This window comes from Macaca nemestrina, chromosome 7 (assembly GCF_043159975.1).
Source record: "Macaca nemestrina isolate mMacNem1 chromosome 7, mMacNem.hap1, whole genome shotgun sequence".
NCBI classification, from domain to species: Eukaryota; Metazoa; Chordata; class Mammalia; order Primates; family Cercopithecidae; genus Macaca; species Macaca nemestrina.
The window spans coordinates 56,637,630-56,657,137 of NC_092131.1; the positions used below are offsets into that span (position 1 = coordinate 56,637,630).

The 19,508-nt window shown below is 42.7% G+C and overlaps 1 pseudogene; it reads right to left on the bottom strand.

The window, feature by feature from the left end:
• LOC139364007 (uncharacterized) overlaps positions 1 to 16,043 on the bottom strand; it is a 37,648-nt pseudogene extending 21,605 nt beyond the window's left edge.
• Positions 16,044 to 19,508: the final 3,465 nt, after the last annotated feature.

Below are 19,508 nucleotides of genomic sequence, written 5' to 3' on the forward strand. Positions count from 1 at the left end.
GAAAATGTTTTAATCTTACATTTTACACTAGAGGAAGCAGAGTCCATCACTTACTGGAGGTCTTGAAAAGTCAATGGGAGATGGAAGGGCTAGAACCCATGTCTTGCCCTGGCTAATTTTTTTCCAAAGTTGCTTATTTCTTCCACTTGCCTCTGAACTTTTATACTAACACATTTTCATCTCTTTTTGCATACAATCTGCTTGTCTCTTACTTTTTCAAAGGGAAATGTATGCTTATCTTCAAACCCAAGCCAGCATTTCCCAAATTGCATTTTACATAATAACCAATACATTTACAAATATTCCTCAAATTAAAAATATATATATATATATATATACACATACAGTCACATATATACATATATTCAAATAAGTTTGAATGGTCTCTCTCTCTCTCATGAATATGTAGTACTCATTAGCCCACTAAACCTGAGAAGTCATGCTATAAAGAAATTGTATATCTTTGTTTAGCTCAGTGCTTCTAGATCTTATCTGACCAGACAACATTACTTTTTTCCCTAGAAACTTCTCATAAACACAATTGAAGAAATACTTCTTTCTCTATATATACATACAAGATAAACACACAGGCATTTATAATACATTGTTTGTACATGAACATAAACAAACAAAAAGAAGATTGCATATCATGTGCATATTTTTTGAAGTGCAAATATGTAGCTCATTGGAGGAATGGACAAGTTAGAGCACCTTAAGAGGTCCAGCAGAGCTGAGGTCCAGCTAGCTGGCACAAAGGAGAATAGGGTAGCAAGCATAGTAAGCATGCTACTTAATTTTTTGCTCAGTATCCCTTTTCGAGAAACTGCCTCTACCTACTCACATACCACCCAAATAAGTGTAGTAGGAAATACCATGTCTCCAGACTATGGAATTCCTGACCTCACAGCTGTAGTCGACTGGGACATGGGTAGCTTCTTATACTAAGCTAGGCCAGTTAGCTCCTTTCCTAGGAATTTTGGGTCCATGACTGAAAGATCTTAAGCAAAAGAATAAAGTTGGCATTGTGAGAGCAGTGGAGACAGAAACTGAGAGAAATTAGGCATTCCTGAAGACCCTCATCCCTGACTGTCCCCCTGGGGCCCGGCTTCATCCTCAACTTGGAGTCCTGAGATAATTCCATACTCCACCAATAGATCTTCTCCTTTCTCTCTCTCCCCTGCTTTTTTTTTTGCTAGAATTGGTTTCTGCTCCTTGCAGACAGATTAATACACCAGGGCAAGAGGTATGTAATGGATGAGTCAAAGACAGGAAGAGCAAATGCCACAACTTTCAACACACTCACGGGTCATTGACTGTTCCCTCAGACTTTCCATTTTCTCCCTCTGTGCTTTCATTGGAAAGAAAGTGCAGTTTTCACGGAAGGAAAAGAAACTAGGTAAGTATGAGATGCTAAGGAATCTTGCATTTAGATTATCATGTCTATCAATACCTAATTATTTTAAATAAATGCTGTCAAATTGGCCCACTATTTTTTGTAAGTAGTTTGTGCTACTTGTGTATCATCTCAAGCTTTACTTCTTGAAGATCTCTCTTTTCTTAAGGACCTCTGGGGTTTTTCTTAAGGAAGTATTTCAGGTGGTTTATTCTGTTTGAGTACAAACATTATTAAGCCCTTTTAAAGCTCATTGATAAAATGTTGCATTTCAAAAGCATATCTTTAGACTGAAGTCCATATTTTGTTGGGGACAGAGGAGTATCAGAAAGTAATAAATAATCTAACTTTAGTGTAACCATCTTAAATTAACTTTAAACAAAAGAATCACTTTCCTAGAAACAGACCAACACAAAAGAGCTGAATAAGCGAACAACAGAGAGATGCAATTAGGAAAGTATTCAAACCTACAAGAAATCAGAGAAATACAAAATAAAACAAGGCATTTTTTTCTCTTAGCAAAATTATACACTCACATAAACACATATGTGTGTGTGTGTGTGTGTGTGTCCATTTGGGAAATAAGTTGCCATTGTTTACCAAATGCTATAAAAATGCTTGTGCCCTTTCATCCTCAGCTGAACTTCTAAGTATAAGGAAAAATATTAAATATGAAAAAGCTACATACTTAAATATGTTAAATGCTGCCATTTTAACAGTAAAAAAGTAAGAAACTAATGTCCAGTTAGAAGGGAATAGGAGGTAAATCATAATATAGCTACTTAATGAATTATTATATAATAATTAAAGTCATGGTTCTGAAGACCATGTAGTAAAATAAAAGTATTAATAATTTCATATTAAAGAACAGCACCAATATTACATGTGTGGAATGATTACAACTATATAAAAAGAAATATATGGAAACAAGTCTGAAAAAAATATACCAAATTGCTTACAGTGATTTATTGCACGATAATAGTATAATTCCTTGTTTTTTTTTTAAGAGACAGGGTCTCGCTCTAATACTCATGCTGGAGTGCAATGGTGCAATCAATCATAACTCACTGCAAACTTGAACTCCTGGGCTCCATCAATACTCTGGCTTCAGCCTCCTGAGTAGCTAGGATGGCAGGCAGGCACCACCATGCCTGGCTGATTTTTTATACAGGTCTGGTTACGTTGCTCAAGCTTGTCTCAAACTCCTGGCCTCAAGTGATCCTCCTGCCTCAGCCTCCCAAAGTGTTGGGATCACAGGCATGAGCCACCATGACCAGCCTAGTTTTACATTTTCTAAATGAAGCAAGTCTAGCAAACCATAACAGTAAATGTTCATATTCCAAGAAACCAGATTTTGTTATTTGTTATGGTTAATATTGAATGTCAACTCGATTGGATTGAATGATGCAAAGTATTGTTCCTGGTTGTGTCTGTGAGGGTGTTGCCAAAGGAGGTTAACATTTGAGTCAGTGGACTGGGAGAGGCAGACCCACCCTCAATCTGGGTGGGCACCATCCAATCAACTTCCAGCGCAGCTAGAATAAAGCAGGCAGGAGAAGATAGAAAAGCAGACTTGCTTAGTCCTCTGGCCTTCATCTTTCTCCCGTGCTGGATGCTTCCTGCCCTTGAACATCAGACTCCAAGTTCTTCAGCTTTTGGACTCTTGGACTTGCATTATTGGTTTGCCAAGGGCTCTCAGGTCTTTGGCCACAGACTGAAGGCTGCACTGTAGGCTTCCCTACTTTTGAGGTTATAGAACTTGGACTGATCCACCACAGGCTTCCTCGCTCCTCAGCTTGCAGACAGCCTATTGTAGAATTGCCGAGTGAGAGTCTTATCTCTCGTAGACAAAGGACTGAAAATGTGGAAAATCAGACACAAGCTCTTATCATGCAAGTGGCTGACCTGCACCAAAAGGTACACTCTGTCTCACCAGGTGTCTATTGGCAAAGTGAGGATATTGATTGGAAAAGAAGGGGATCCTGCAACTTGGAATGGGGATATGTGGGAGGACCCTGATGAAGCTGGTGATGCTGTGCTTGTAAACTCTGTTGAGTCTTTTTTTGCCAGAGGAAACAGCCTCCTCACCCCTAGTGGGGGCAACATCCCTTCTTCCACCCAGGCTGCCATCAGCCTTTCCACCTTTATCTGAGGAGATAAACCCTGAACTGCCTGAGGCAACAGTGATGACCTCCCCTGAGGCAGTTGCCAGACAAGGCAATGCTGCTTCTCCTCACCACCCACTGTATTAGTCAGGGTTCTCTAGAGGGACAGATTATTAATAATAGGATAGATGTATATATGAATGGGGGTTTATTAAGGAGAAATGACTCACATGATTACAAGATAAAGTCCCACAATAGACCATCTGCAAGTTGAGTAGCAAGGAAGCCAGCAAGGAAGGGATCAGTCCAAGTCCGAAAACCTCAAAAGTAGGGAAACCAAGAGTGCAGCCTTCAGTCTGTGGCCAAAGGCCTGAGAGCCCCTGGCAAACCAATAATGCAAGTCCAAGAGTCCTAAAGCTGAAGAACTTGGAGTTCGATGTTCAAGGGCAGAAAGCATCCACCACAGGAGAAAGATGAAGGCCGGAAGACTCAGCAAGTCTACTCTTCTATCTTCTCCTGCCTGCTTTATTCTAGCTACCCTGGAAGGTGATTAGACGGTGCCTACGCAGATTGAGGGTGGGTCTGCCTCTCCCGGTCCACTGACTCAAATGTTAATCTCCTTTGGTAACACCCTCAAAGATAGACCCAGGAACAATACTTTGCATCCTTCAATCCAATCAAGTTGACAGTCAATATTAACCATCACAAGTACACACCTTGTCAACTTGAACCCATATACATATCCTGAAATCATATATAATCTTCAAATAAAGACAATAATAAGGTCATACCTACACCTAACATAATACAGCTATCCTTTGTACAACTGGAAGTGCACTAATCTTTAACCTAAATGCAATTACATAAAGTTAACAACACTTAAATGCTGATATGGAGTCAATAAATCTAATGTCATATAATAAAGGAAAAATAAAGCTGGAGACACTGAGCTTGTAAACTCATGAATTCATAAATAAAATGAATATATTTTCTTAGTACAAGTGTGTACATGCACACAAACATGTTCTTAATAAAATAAAGAGGAAATACTCATGACAATTACAGTCCATGTTTCTGCAGCTGGTCAGGTGGCCATAACCGGTATTGCTGACTACCTTCTTCTACCACCCATTCTGTATTCCTTTTGCCTTCAGCAAGCACCTCAGTAGGTTGTAGTTTTTTACCCAGTGGAGTGACCCAAACCTTCACTCCTGAAGGGTCTGGGTCATTTGTCGTCCTGCCTGGATTGGGTTGTTGTAGTTTCTCATTGACCTTAATCACGTGGTAATACTAAGAGACACCCTAAGGGATCTCCTGTATTCCACACATACTCTTCCTTATCTCCATTGTGGAGTGGTACACTGATTTCATTTGATAGTCTGGGTCAATCACTCCAGCCAACACTAACTCACTTCTTCGCCTGTTGACCTAGAGGTAGGAGGAGCCCAAAGTGGCCAGGTGGCAATCCTAACTTCCTGTTTAATGGAATCATTGTTGTGTCTCCTGGTGGCAGCATTCCTCTTTCTGGAACTAAGAACTCTAGGCCAGCAGAACATGGGAACAGGAAGCAAAGATTTTGCTAGTGGATCACTAGGGGTGATGGTGAGTGGTGCCACTTCCACTTTCACACCTTGATTCCCGGCCCTGTGAATCCTGGCTATGGGAAAACAGTATCATATATCAGACGCTGATTCAGGGCATATACAGCCTGCTGGAGAACTTTGCCCTAGCCTTGTAAAGTATTGTCACTTAGATGGCCTTGTAATTGTGACTTTGAAAGGCCATTCAAACATTCTATCAATTCAACTGCGTCAGAATGATGGGGAACATGGTAAGACCAGTGAATTCTATGAGCATGAGCCCACTGCCGCATTTCTTTAGCTGTAAAGGGAGTGCCTTGGTCAGAGGCAATGCAGTATGGAATACCATGAATAAGGCATTCCGTGAGTCCATGGATGGTAGTATTGGCAGAAGCATTGTGTGCAAGATAAGCAAACCCATATCTGGAGTAAGTATCTATTCTGGTGAGGACAAGCCACTGCTCTTTCCATGATGTAAGAGGTCCAATATAAGCAATCTGCCACCAAGTAGCTGGCTGATCACCCCAAGGAATGGTGCCATATCAAGGGCTTAGTGTTGGTCTCTGCTGCTGGCAAATTGGGCACTCAGCAGTGGCTGTAGCCAGGTCAGCCTTGGTGAGTGGAGGTCCACGTTGCTGAGCCCATGCATAACCTCCATCCCTGCCACCATGGACACTTTGTTCATGAGCCCACTGGGCGATGACGGGGTGGCTGGGGAAAGAGGCTGACTGGTGTCCACAAAATGAGTCATCCTATCAACTTGATTATTAAAATCCTCCTTTGCTGAGGTCATCCTTCAGTGAGCATTCACATGAGATACAAATATCTTCAGTTTTTGACCACTCAGAGAGGTTCATCCACATACCTCTTTCTCAAATTTTTTTGTCCCAAATTTTCCAATCATGCTTCATTTTAAGTCCCTGACCATCCAGCCAAACCATCGGCTACAGCCCATGAATCAGTAATCACACATCTGGCCATTTCTTCTTCCAAGCAAAATGCACAACCAGGTTCACTGGTCGAAGTTCTCCTCACTGGGAAGATTTCCATTTGCCACTGTCCTTCAGGGATGTCCTAGAAAGGGGCCGTAGTGCTGCAGCTGTCCACTTTCGGGAGGCGCCTGCATATCGTGCAGAGCCATCTGTGCACCGGACCCTAGTCTTCTCTTCCTCTGTCAAATGATCATAGGGAACTCCCCATGAGGCCATTGGTGCAGGCTAGGGGAGAGAAGGCAGGAGTGGAGACCATGGGCATTTGAGCCACTTCCTCCTGTAACTTACTTGTGCCTTCAGGGCCTGCTTGAGCCTGATCACGTATATACCACTTTCATTTGATGATGGAATGCTGCTGTAAATGCCGCCACTTTATGGCTAGATGGGTCAGAAAGCATCCACTTCATGATAGGCAGTTCAGGTCGCATGATGACTTGATGATCCATAGTCAAATGTTCAATTTCCACCAAAGCCCAGTAAACAGGCCAAGAGCTGTCTCTCAAAAGGAGAGTAGTTATCTGCAGAAGATGACAGGGCCTGGCTCCAAAATCCTAGAGGTCTCTGCTGTGATTCACCTATGGGGGCCTGCCAAAGGCTCCAAACAGCATCCCTATCTGCCACTGACACCTCGAGCACCATTGGATCTGGTGGGTCATATGGCCCAAGTGACAGAGCAACTTGCACAGCAGCCTGGACCTGTTGCAGAGCCTTCTCCTGTTCTGAACCCCATTCAAAACTGGCAGCCTTTTGGGTCATTCAATAAATGAGACAGAGTAACACACCCAAATGAGGAATATGTTGCCTACAAAATCCAAATAGGCCCACAAAGAGGCCTCGTTGTGCCTCTTTCTTGGTTGTAGGAGGGACCAAATGCAACAACTTGTCCTTCACCTTAGAAGTAATATCTCAACAGGCCACACATCACCAGGCCCCTAAACATTTTTCTGAGGTAGAGGGTCCCTGAATTTTAGTCAGATTTATGTCCCATCCTCTGGCACACAAATGTCTCACCAATAAGTCCAGTGTGTTTGCCACTTCTTGCTCGCTGGGTCCAATCACCGTAATGCCATCAATGTAATGAACCAGTGTGATATCTTGTGGAAGGGAAAAGCAATCAAGATCTCGCCAGACAAGATTATGACACAAAGCCAGAGAGTTGATATACCTCTGAGGGAGGACAGTGAAGGAATGTTGCTAGCCTTGTCAGCTGAAGGCATATTGCTTCTGGTGGGCCTTATGGACAGGAATGGAGAAAAGGCATTTGCCAAATTAATGGCTGCCCACCAGGTACCAGGAGATGTGTGAATTTGCTCAAGCAATGAAACCACATCTGATACAGCAGCCGCAATTGGAGTCACCACTTAGTTAAGCTTACAATAATACACTGTCATTCTCCAAGATCCATCTGTTTTCTGCACAGGCCAAATAAAAGAGATGTGGTAGGATAAAATGGAGATGTGGTAGGAATCACCACCCCTGCATCTTTTAAGTCCTTGATGGTGGTGCTAATCTCTGCAATACCTCCAGGGATGTGATATTGTTTTTGATTTACTATTTTTCTAGGTAGAGGCAGCTCTAATGGCTTCCATTTGGCCTTTCCCACCATAATAGCCCTCACCTTACCAGTCAGGGAGCCAACATGGGGGTTCTGTGAACTGCTAAGTATGACCAACTATCTATGCCCATTATGCATTCTGACACTGATGAGTGTCAGAGTCTGGGGACCCACTGGACCCACTGTAAGTCAGACCTGAGCTAAAACTCCATTAATTACCTGACCTCCATAGGCCCCTACTTTAATTGGAGGACCACAGTGACGTTTTGGGTCCCCTGGAGTCAGCGTCAACTCAGAGCTAGTGCCCAGTAGTTCCCAAAAGTTCTGATCATTCCCCTTTCCCCAGTGCAGTTGCTCTGGTAAAAGACCAGCGGTCTCTTGGGGAAGGATGAGAGAAAGATTAACAGCATAAATTATCAGTAGTGTAGTGGGGTCCTACCTCAAGGGGATCTGGCCTTCCCTTCATTCAAGAGGTTCTGGGTCTGTAAACCGATTCAAGTCTTGAAATTCATTGAGGGGCCATGATTCTCTGATTTTATAGTTCAAATTAGCCTTTGTCCACTCAACCTGGAAGTTTTCTGCTTATAAATTAAGTAAGAATGCAGCAGGCTTCCTATGAATTTCACTTCTAGGAACATTGTGATTAATTAGCCAATGCCAGAGCTCTACATGAGTCAGACTATTCTGATTGCCGCTTTGCCTCTGCTGTCCATTACGGCAGCTACGCCCACTTTGCCTTTGAAGGTTGAGTGCTGCCACTTGGCCCCAGCTCCCTTGGGATTCAATTATTCCCATTGTATTTAAGTTTTGTAATTGTGACCATGGTTCCCACTGTAAGATCTGGCATATAGAGAACAATCACAGAGCTCTTCAAGGAAGCAGGTGCCTCCTTCACAAATTTGTTTTACAAGGTGTTGGTGAAGGATATGGCTTCTGGACTCTCCCAGCTGGGATGAGCAGGACTAATCCACTCTAGTATTCCCATATCCCTAAGCCTTTAGATCCCTTCCTCTATATTAAACCAAGGGAGCTCAGGCATTTCTAGGTCACTCACAGTGGGACATCTTTTCATCTATATTTCAGCTAACCAAGCAAATAAACTATTAGAACCTTTTGTTAACTCCCTAAGCTGCCACATTAAATGCAGAATCCCTGCTTAGTGGGCCCAGATCAATAAATTCAGCCTGATCCAACTTTATGTTCCTTTCACCATTATCCCACACCCTTAATTTCCATTCCCATTCCTATTCTTCAGATTTCTGCTTATATAAATGAGAAAACTCAAGCAGTTATTTTGAAGTGTAGTGCACCTCCTCATGAGTCACACTATGAACCTCACCTCTAGGGGCCTGCCGGGACCAGAGTCTATAGTTATAGGTCTAGAAGCAAACAGGGGTGTTAGGGGTGGGTGATATGGTTTGGCTAGTCCCCACCCAAATCTCATCTTGAATTGTATCTTCAATCCCCATGTGTCGTGGGAGGGACGTGGTGGGAGATAATCATAGGGGTGGTTACCCTCATGCTGTTCTTGTGATAGTGCATGAGTTCTCATGAGATATGAGGGTTTTGTAAGGGCCTTTCCCCTCCTTCACTCATTCTTCTCTTCCCTGCTACCTTTTGAAGAAGGATGTGTTTGCTTCCCCTTCTACCATGATTCTAAGTCTCCTGAGGTCTCCCCAGTCCTAAGGAACAGTGAGTCAATTAAACTTCTTTCCTTTATAAATTATCCAGTCTGGGGTACATCCTTAGAGCAGCATGAGAACGGACTACTACAGTATGAAACAACATATAGTCAACTAGAATTTAAAGGCTCAGGAGGATCCTAAAAATAGCATCCATTTAAAAAATGTAATTAAATCTCTGACCTATACCTAGTATAAATCCTAGGGAAAGTGTTACAGTAGGGTAAATTATAGCAGGGTACACAGTGTTTAGAAGATGTGCATTGAGAAAATATTTTTAAATGTTCACCAGCACAAGTCCTAGGCATGGCAGTATGCTATTCAGGGTGGACATGATAATTAGATTACCTCCTCTTGGCAAATTATACTGTTAAATTTTCTTCTGAGAAAAAGTAAACATGCTACTTAATGCTATAAATATTAAACACCTACTCTTTTACATGTTGTTACTTTTTTGTCAGACTTTTTTCATGCTCATGAGGAAGACTGAAAATAATTTCCCCAATGTATAACAAATTCAATCAGAAGGCCACACTGAAGGAAATAAATGTGAGTTAGTGTTTCTGTTGTTACTGCTATTGTAATCACCCTAATCTTCTAATTGAAATTTCACATTTTAAAGACAAATTTTGCCCTCCACTATCACCACTCTAAGAAAAGTTTGGCATCATCTACCACCTCCTTGAAATTGCCTCTGATCTGAAAAGGGAATGCTTATACACTGCTGGTGGGAGTGTAAATTAGTTCAACCATTGTGCAAAGCAGTGTCGCAGTTCCTCAAAGAACTTAAAACAGAAGTACCATTCAACCCAGCAATTCCATTACTAGTATATACACGAAGGAATATAAATCTTTCTACCATAAAGACACATGCACACATATGCTCATTGGAGCACTACTCACAATAGCAAAGACAAGGAATCAACCTAAATGCCCATCAATGGTAGACTGGATAAAGAAAATGTAGTACATATATACCATGGAATATTATGCAGCCATAAAAAAGAACGAGATCATGTCTTTTCTAGGAACATGGATGGAGCTGGAGGCCATCATCCCTAGCAAACTAATGGAGGAACAGAAAACTAAGTACTACATGTTTTTACTTACAAGTGGGAGCTAAATGATAAGAACTCGTAGACACAAAGAGGGGAGCAACAGACACTGGGGCCTATTGGAGCATGGAGCATGGGAGGAGGGAGAGGATTGGAAAAAAAAAATAGGTATTTGGTACTAGGCTTAGTACCTGACTGATGAAATAATCTGTACAACAAACCTTTGTGACACAAGTTTACCTATGCACACATTTACATGTACCCCGAACCTAAAATAATAGTTAAATTTTTTTTTCTCTGATTTAACTTCCATGATACTACTACTGAGAACTAACAGTTTTTGAGTTGTGGCGGTGTTCCAGGCACTATTTTTAGCACTTTCAAGTATGATCTCCCTTGATCCTCACAATAACCCTATGAGCAGATACTTTAAATAGCGCCATTTTACAGATAGAGAAATTGAAGCACGCCGAGGTGAAGTTGCCCACGATAAGTGAGCTAGTTAACTTGTGGAGTCTGAATTTGAACTCAGCCATTCCTACTTGAAGCCCATTGTCTTTTCTACCACATTGAAGCTTGTCATCTCCAAGTCATTGGGCTATTTAGAGTGACCTCCTGTTGTTTCACTTGTTATGTTCTCTTTGCTACTTTCTCATTGCCTCTTTTCTTTGCCCCAACTGATATTAAAAAAAAAAAAAAAAAAAAAGTCCAGGATATAGTCTCTCCCTCTGCCCTGAAGTTCTTTCTCCTGTACTTACGCATCATTTTCCTGACAATGAGGGCACAGCCTGTATCTGAGATCTTACACATAAAATACTTGCCTCGTGTTTACTAAATGGCATTATTACATGACAATGGTCCTGTGCCCCTTTCAAAGCACTTCACATACACATTTTTATCTGATTCTCAACTCTGCATGTTGAAGGTCAAGTTTATATTTCTCTCCAACTTTTGGCCTCCCCATTCTTTCAGGACACTATCATCCTCCTGCTCATCATCGGAGTCATCTTTAACTCATCTTTCTTCTTTAGTCTCTACATTTGATCTGCTACTTAGTTTTATGGATTCCACTTCCACTAAGCTTTTGAACTTTTTCCCTCCTTTCTATTTCCCCTGACACTAAAGCACTACTCCATGAATGCCACCCCTCTTACTCAAAAACCTTCAATGGTTTCCTACCAGGTGCCAAGTGAAATGCAATCTCCTGAGTCAAACGTTAAGATTTATGTATATGTCTTTACCTTACCACTCAGCATTAACTTAATCCACTATGTGAGTCCTACACTCATCATATTAGACAGAATAATCTATACCTAATCTTTAAGCAAAGAGGAGCACTGTAGAATTTCAGATGGATTAAACCTCACACATTTTATCTTGTATATGTCAGACTTCTCTCATGAGAACCTCAGAGTAATTTGACCTGAAAAGCCCTTATAATATCTTGCAGATATCAGCTAAGATTACTTCATTTGTTTTAAAGTAACTACTTGTTAGAGCTTGGATGTGGTCCCTGCCCAAATCTCACATTGAAATGTAATCCCCAGTGTTGGAGGCGGGGCCTGATGGGAGGTGACTGGATCATGGGGGTAGATTGCTCATGAGTGGTTTAGTGCCATCCCCTTGGGACTGTCCTGGAGATAATGAGTGAGTTCTTGGGAGGTCTGGTCATTTAAAAGTGTGTGGCACCTCCTCCTTCACTCTGTTGTTCCTGCTTTTGCCATGTGATGTACCTTCTCCCACTTTGCCTTCCACAATGATTGTAAGCTTCTTGGGGCCTCCCTGGGACCAGATGTCACCATGCTTCCTGTACAGCCTGCAGAACTGAGAGCCAATTAAAACTCTTTCTTTATAAATTATTCAGTCTCAGGTTATTTCTTTTTAACAATGAGAGAATGGCTTAAGACACTATTCTTCATATTCAAATTTACAAAATAATCTCCACATTTTAACACAGCGAGCAGCTCCTTCCATTTCAGGTAGCAGTGGAAAAGGAAGAGAGAGTGAGAGGATACTGCTGGGCTATTAAAATTGCGAAAATCCCTTTTAAAAGTTCTCCCTTAGGAGGCTGAGGCAGGAGAAGCTCTTGAACCAGGGAGTCAGAGGTTGCAGTGAGCTGAGATCGTGCCACAGCACTCCAGTCTGGCCACACAACCAAGGCGCTGAAGTGCCCCCTGAGGGCCACCTATCATAATTGCAGATTCATACCTAACCCCTGGAGGGTTTTCTAACTTCAGTCTGTACTCAGCTATCTGCCTATGTAGTGCGGTTTCAGGGTTCCATTTGTTCTAATTTTGTGCCCACTTTTTAAAAATCTTCACTACCTAGCGGACGCATGATATTGTTCTGATAGTGCTTTATTCTTCATCACAAAAGCACTGGAAGAGTGATAGTTCTGTGTAATTCACACTGTGATATAAACAGGTTACTCTTTGGTGTTAAGTTCACAACTCTTTGATGGGGTGAATTTTGACACTAGAGAAACATTCCAGGGCCTTCCGAGAGAAAAGGGTATTACTGGCAAAGGTGAAAGAAGGGTACAAAATGGAGAAACTAGATAGACCAAAGACCAATTATGTTTTCAACCTTTTCTCTTTATAAAACCATGGTCAGAGCCGGGCGCGGTGGCTCATGCTTGTAATCCCAGCACTTTGGGAGGCTGAGGCAGGCAGATTGCCTGAGGTCAGAAGTTTGAGACCAGCCTGGCTAACATGGCGAAACCCCATCTCTACTAAAAATAAAAATAAAAAATTATCTGGGCGTGGTGGTGCACGCCTGTAACTCAAGAGGCTGAGGCAGGAGAATCCCTTCAACCTGGGAGGCAGAGGTTGCAGTGAGCCGAGACTGTGCTGTTGCAACAAGAGCGAAACTCTGCCTCAAAAAACAAACAAACAAACAAACAAACAAACAAATACATGGTCGGCTTTGGGAAGAAACTGCTTATGAGGGAAGCAACGACATTTTGGTAAAAAGAGAAAGGAGAAACCATCCCTCCTAAGTGCCTCTACACTTCATTGCCAGCACTAGCAAACTACTCTGCAATCCATCCTGAGAAATTTGTTTAACCTAGTTCTCAGCACATGTCACTAAGATTTTCTGTTTATTTGCCTCAGGCTCAGAAGAGCTACATGACCTGGTTACAGTTTAACACATGCCAATGGCTAAGTGATTTCTCTAATTTCTTTAGGGAAAAATCCCATGGTGAAAATTAGATCCTAAGAATGCAATCTAATGTTAATACTAAGAGGACGGTCTTTATTACACTCCACAGCTGGTTGGGGAGAATATCAGTGAGTGACGCTTCTTTTCTAAGAAGTGGAGGAATTGAGAGAGGAATGCCAAGCCGCAGAATGTTAGCCTCGCACATTCCTGATTCCGATGCTGATTCAGCTGTGCAGACACCAAAATCCCCAAAGATGCCTGCTCTTCATAATGGTTGATTCCAAGAGAGAAAAAGAAAATGTAGCCAATGACTATATTCCTATTTTTCCTAGATCAAAATCAGAAGATCAGCCCTTCCCAACACCATAGTTTGCTGAGAAACTCAGCACGGTATTCATTTATATGCCTTAACATAGCACCATGTAAGGGTTGGCCTCTGTCATGTAAATCCCAGACATTTCCCTTTTTGGAAGAAATTTTGCAAACCTTCTAAATCTTACCCCTTCATTGAACTTCCGCGATGATTTTAAGAGGCTGTTTGCAAGCAAGAAATAATACTGAATTACATCTCATTATCTTCTGAACTGTCTCTTCTACTTTAAATGGGCAATCATTTTGTTTTCCAGAGGTGGAAACCTATCTTTCATAGACCAGCACTACTGTTATTACTTGGAACTACATGGTCCACTGTGACAGTCATTAGCCACATGTGGCTATTGAACCCTTGAAATGTGGCTAAACTGAATTGAGATGTTCTACACGTGTAAAGTACACACTGGATTTTAAAGTCTTACTGAGAAGAAAATCATTATTAGTTTTTTATATTAATTACATTTCAAATGATAATATTTTGGACATATTGGGTTAAGATATATTATTGAAATTAATTTCATTTGTTTCTACCAACTTAGTTTGGCTCCTAGATAATTTTAAATCACGTATGTGTCTTGCATCTTATTTCTACCAGTGAATCTCAATCCTTGCTGCATATAAGAATCACCCAGAGAGTTTTTGAAACATACCTGATGGCAGGCTCTTTCCTCAGACAGAATATCTGGGATTGGGGCTCAGCCCTGGTATTTTGTACTTTTTGGAAAGTTCCCTAGGTGACTCTGACGTGTAGCCAATGTTGAGCCAACTGCTCTAAACTCTGGAATTCTATGATTCTGAGATTCTACTGACAACTCATGCAGGTTAAAAGTTCAGAGTTGTTTTGTCCTTATTCTGTGTAATCAACTTTGTCTGTTCTCATCTATTTCTCTCTAAAGAAACAATGAAATGTTTTTGGAGTCATGCAAGTTAGAACTTTGTTTGTTTTAATTTTTAATGAAGTTCACATGAATCCAATACACTGCCAGGACTGGGGGAAAATGCATTGAACTTGGAATCTTAAGGTTGATGAGTAACATGTCATCTTTCCTGGAGCTGCTGCTTTCACTTGCCTTTTTCTTCTTGGAGGCACCCGCTTTGTTCCTACTACCAAGAAGAAATGCATCACAGTGCTTCCTCAGGCTTAACGTGCCTAAGGATCACCTGGGGATCCGGTTAAAATGCAGATGCAGATTCAGTATGTCTGGGTCTTGCTGAGATCCTGCACTTCTAACAAGCATCCAGGTGATGCCAATGCTGCTGGCCCATGGGCCACTCTGTGAGAAGCAAGGCATCAGGACTCAGGGAAAGAGGTAAGACTCACCTGGTGGGTGGAGCTTGTGCGCAGCTGCGCAGTCATGTGCAATAATGTCAACAGCACATTGACTTTGTTTTCTGTAATGAACATGGAGCAGCCTTTTAAATGAAGTCTGCTCTACTTTGCCCACTGAAGCACAGTTACAATGGCACATATTTTCTCTTTGTAAAAAAGTGAGCCTCCCGAGAGCAGGACAGCTGAAGCTAGTAGATGTGATTAAGAATCCACATCTTACATCCATCAGCCTCAACTCCTACCTTTTTCCTTCCATGCACAGGGGTTAAGAAGCAGCCTATTAAGGGTCTTAAGCCTATAAAGTGGGACCCTTTAAGGGTCTTAAAGTGGGACTAATCCCATTTGTCCCAGGTCTCACTGCCTCCAGAGACAGGAGCCAAGACTGAGTCCCAGACACCACTGCTCCCTGCCCCTCATCACCACCACCTGCCTCAGGTTCTCCAGGACTAACTGCATCATGCCTTTGATACCTGTGTCGATGGTCACAAGAATCCCAGGCTCCCAGGTCACCCCACTTCTTTATTCTCTGCTCGCCATAGGGCTCCATACATCCTCATTCTGTCTCCATCTTCCCATTACAAGACCCCAGCATCTCAAGAGCCCTCTAATGTGCGTCTGGATTCAGAAACCCTCTTTAGCAAAATCCCTGTAATCTGTAGCCTCTTCCCTGAACATCCCTCTCACCTGGGGCTCCTCCTGCCGATGCTGCTCCTCCTTCCCCGTAGCTTCTCCTGCACTGACGTTTTCCCCTTATTCTCCTCACCACTGGGCTTGGAGATGGGGCGGTGTCCTCTTGGCCCCCAGATACTGCTTCCATACCATCCTCCCTCCTCCCTTGCTAAAATCCCTCAGCTGTTTCTCTCACTGCCTCTGCTTGCTGCTACTCTGTACTCGTGTATTACTCCCTGCTCATGATTTCTTTTAGCTCTGGGCTCACTGCCACACTCTCTTATACACTTCTTTCCCTATTCTTGGTGATTTCAACACACACACACACACACACACACAATTTATCCAACAATATGTCCTCTCAGTCACTTGAACTCCTCTTCCTCAACAACCCTGTTTGAAATCTCACCTCAGCCACCCACTCCCAGGAACATACCCTCCCAGACCAATGACTTCAACATCTCTGATTCAGTCAGAGTGGGATCAATTTTTTAATTACCAAATCTAACAAAATAAGCACATTCTAAATTAAGTTCTTGCTTGTGGTCCATTGCACCATTGAGTTGGGTGGAGAGCCTTCTACACGATGATTCAGGGACCCAGGCTCCTTCTGACTTGAAGTGCAGCCATTCCCTGGGGTTTCACAGTCCTGGCTGGATTCTCTGCATTCAGTGGCAGACAGAAAAGAGAAAGGGTATAGAATTGCATGAGATGATTTTTTTTTTATGGGCCAGGCCTAGAAACTGGATACATCATCTCCATCCACATTTCCTTTGCCAGAACTAAGCATTGGCCATATCTGCAAAAAGGAACAAAAAAATGTATTCCAACCATGTTTGGGGGTGAACAACCACCTTGCCATCCATATTCTCATTTTCATCCATCCCAGCATCTGATCACTTACTTCCTGACTCTCCAGTTCATACCCCCCAGTGTCCCAACTCCAGCAAGCCTTCAACCCACTGGGAATGCCCATCCTCTTCTCTCACCACCTTCAACCCACTGGGAGTGCCCATCCACTGATCCCGCCACCTTTTGCTGCCCCTCACTATCTTCCCTTTTGAGCCTCCTTTCATTGCCTGGACAATTATCATGATGGACCCTTGCATCTAATCTCTATTTCCTTGTCTCTCTGTAGCTTTCTCGCTTGGCAACACCTCAACCCTGGTTAAATCTAGCAAACTGTGTCTGCACCCGAAAAGCCAAACATGGCTAGCAAAAAACTCATAACTACATGCACCAATCCCACTTTATGTTTGTGATAGTTAACATCAGTGAGCGCTTGGTGTGGCCAAGCAACTGTGTTCATTTCCCTGGTCTATGGACTCTCCCACTCTCCTAGACATCCATGTAATACCTTATCCACTCTCCTTAAGCCTCTGATATCTTCTCTCCCGTTCTTAGTTTCCTGTTTCACAGGGAAAATTGAAGCCATCAGGAAAATCATTAGACTCATTACCCCTGCCAGCGTCAGCACCCACATGTGCCACCTCTCACCTGATACAATAGCTGGCCTGTCCGTGTGCCCATCTAATGCCAACCTCCCACCTGTGTATAGATCCCATCTCATCCCACCTACTCTAGGGCATTGCTCCAGCAGCTCTCCTATCTCTCTGGCATCAATAATCCCTCTTCTCATTGTATTATTCCCATCTTCACACAAAAATGCTATTATCACTCTCACTTAAAAAATTAAAAACAAAAAAAACCCTCTTGACCCAGTTCCCTGTGAACTACTTCCTGTTACTCTCTTCTGTCTCCAGTTCCTCCCTTCCCTTCTCTGTCAACCCAACCAAGTGGGCTTTAACCCCTCTACTCTTGTCAGGGTAACAAATGGCCTCCCCATTACTGAATCCAATGGTCACTTCTCAGTCCTCCTTTAACCCGACCCCCAGCAGCATTTGGCACTGGCCTCCTTGCCCCCTTCTTCACCTTCCTCACCACACTTGCTGCCAAGACACCACATTGCCCTGATCTTCCTTTCACCTCACCTGTCGTTCCTCATCACTCTGCTTTGCTGGTCCCTCCTTGTCCCCCAGACTTCTTGGGGTGCCATAGAGCTTGGTCCTTGTACTTTTTCACTTCTCCATCTGCGCCCCACCTTCACCCACTTCATGTAGTCTCTGGCTTTTAACACCATCTGTACCCCAATGGTCCCTCGTATGTCCCCCCAGCCCAGATACCTCTCCCAACTCCAAATGCTCAGGTCCAATGCCTCCCGGATGTCTTCACTTGGGGGTCAAACTCAAGTCACCGAAAGTAAACTTTAATATTCCTCACCGAACAGTTTCCACCCACAATCTTCCCATCTGGAAAACAATTCTGTCCTTTCAGTTGCTCAGGAAAAAATGAAAAAGCAAACAAAAACCCCAAACCAAACCAAACAACAACAAAAGCCTTCGAGTCACTAATTCCACACTTTCTCTTATACCTTATGTCAACACATCAGGAAATCCTGCTGAATTTTTCTCCAAAATATATTCATATGTCACCACGTCCACTGCCACCATCTTCATCCAAGCCACTGGGGCTCTCCCTGGATTCCCATTAGAGTCTCTTCTCTTGCATCCTCTCTTGCACCTTTGCCCTCCTACGATCTATTCTCAATGCTGCAGCCGGAGTGATCTGGTTATAATACAAATCCTATACCTCCTCTGCCCCTGACACCCCAGTAGCTTTCTATCTCACTCAATGTTAAAGCCAGAGTCCGAAATGACCTACAAGGTCATTTTCTCTTCCACCTCATTCCCTATTCCTTAACTTCACTTCACTGAGACCACTCTGGCCTTGTTACTGTTCCTCCGACACATCTTGTATACTTCGGGGCCTTTGCACTGACTGGTCCTTCTGTATGTGAGGCATACAAGATGCTCTAGCTCCCAGTACTTAAAATACTTTTAAGTAACATTTTATCACATTCTAACACTTTATGATTTACTTCTTACTATGTTTACTTTTTTATGGCCTGTCTCTTCCCCTTAGAATGTAAGCTCTTATAGCATAGGGACTTCTATCTTTTTTTTTTTTTTCACTACTGTATTCTAACACCTACAGCAGTGCTCAATAAACACATGTTGAATAAATGAATGAATGAAATCATGTTAATAGTCCTTAACCCAATGCTATGTACTCAGAAAGTACTCAATAAATTTTCATTACACAAGAAAATTAAACCACTCTACAATCTTTATTTTAAAATGGTTATGTTTTGTTTGAGAGTATCTGAAACTGTCTAGTAGAAAGTACTTTTTTTTTTTTTTTTGAGATGGAGTCTCGCTCTGTCACCCAGGCTGGAGTGCAGTGGTGTGATCTTGGCTCACTGCAAGCTCCACCTCCCGGGTTCCCACCATTCTCCTGCCTCAGCCTTCTGAGTAGCTGGGACTACAGGCGCCCACGACCACACCTGGCTAAATTTTTGTATTCTTAGTAGAGACGGGGTTCACTGTGTTAGTCAGGATGGTCTCTATCTCCCGATCTCATGATCGCCCACCTCAGCCTCCCAAATTGCTGGGATTACAGGTGTGAGCCACTGCACCCAGCCAATTTTTTTTTAAATATAGGAAAACTGGAAAGGCATGTGTAAGAGTCATTCTATGCAAATGAAGTACTGGCA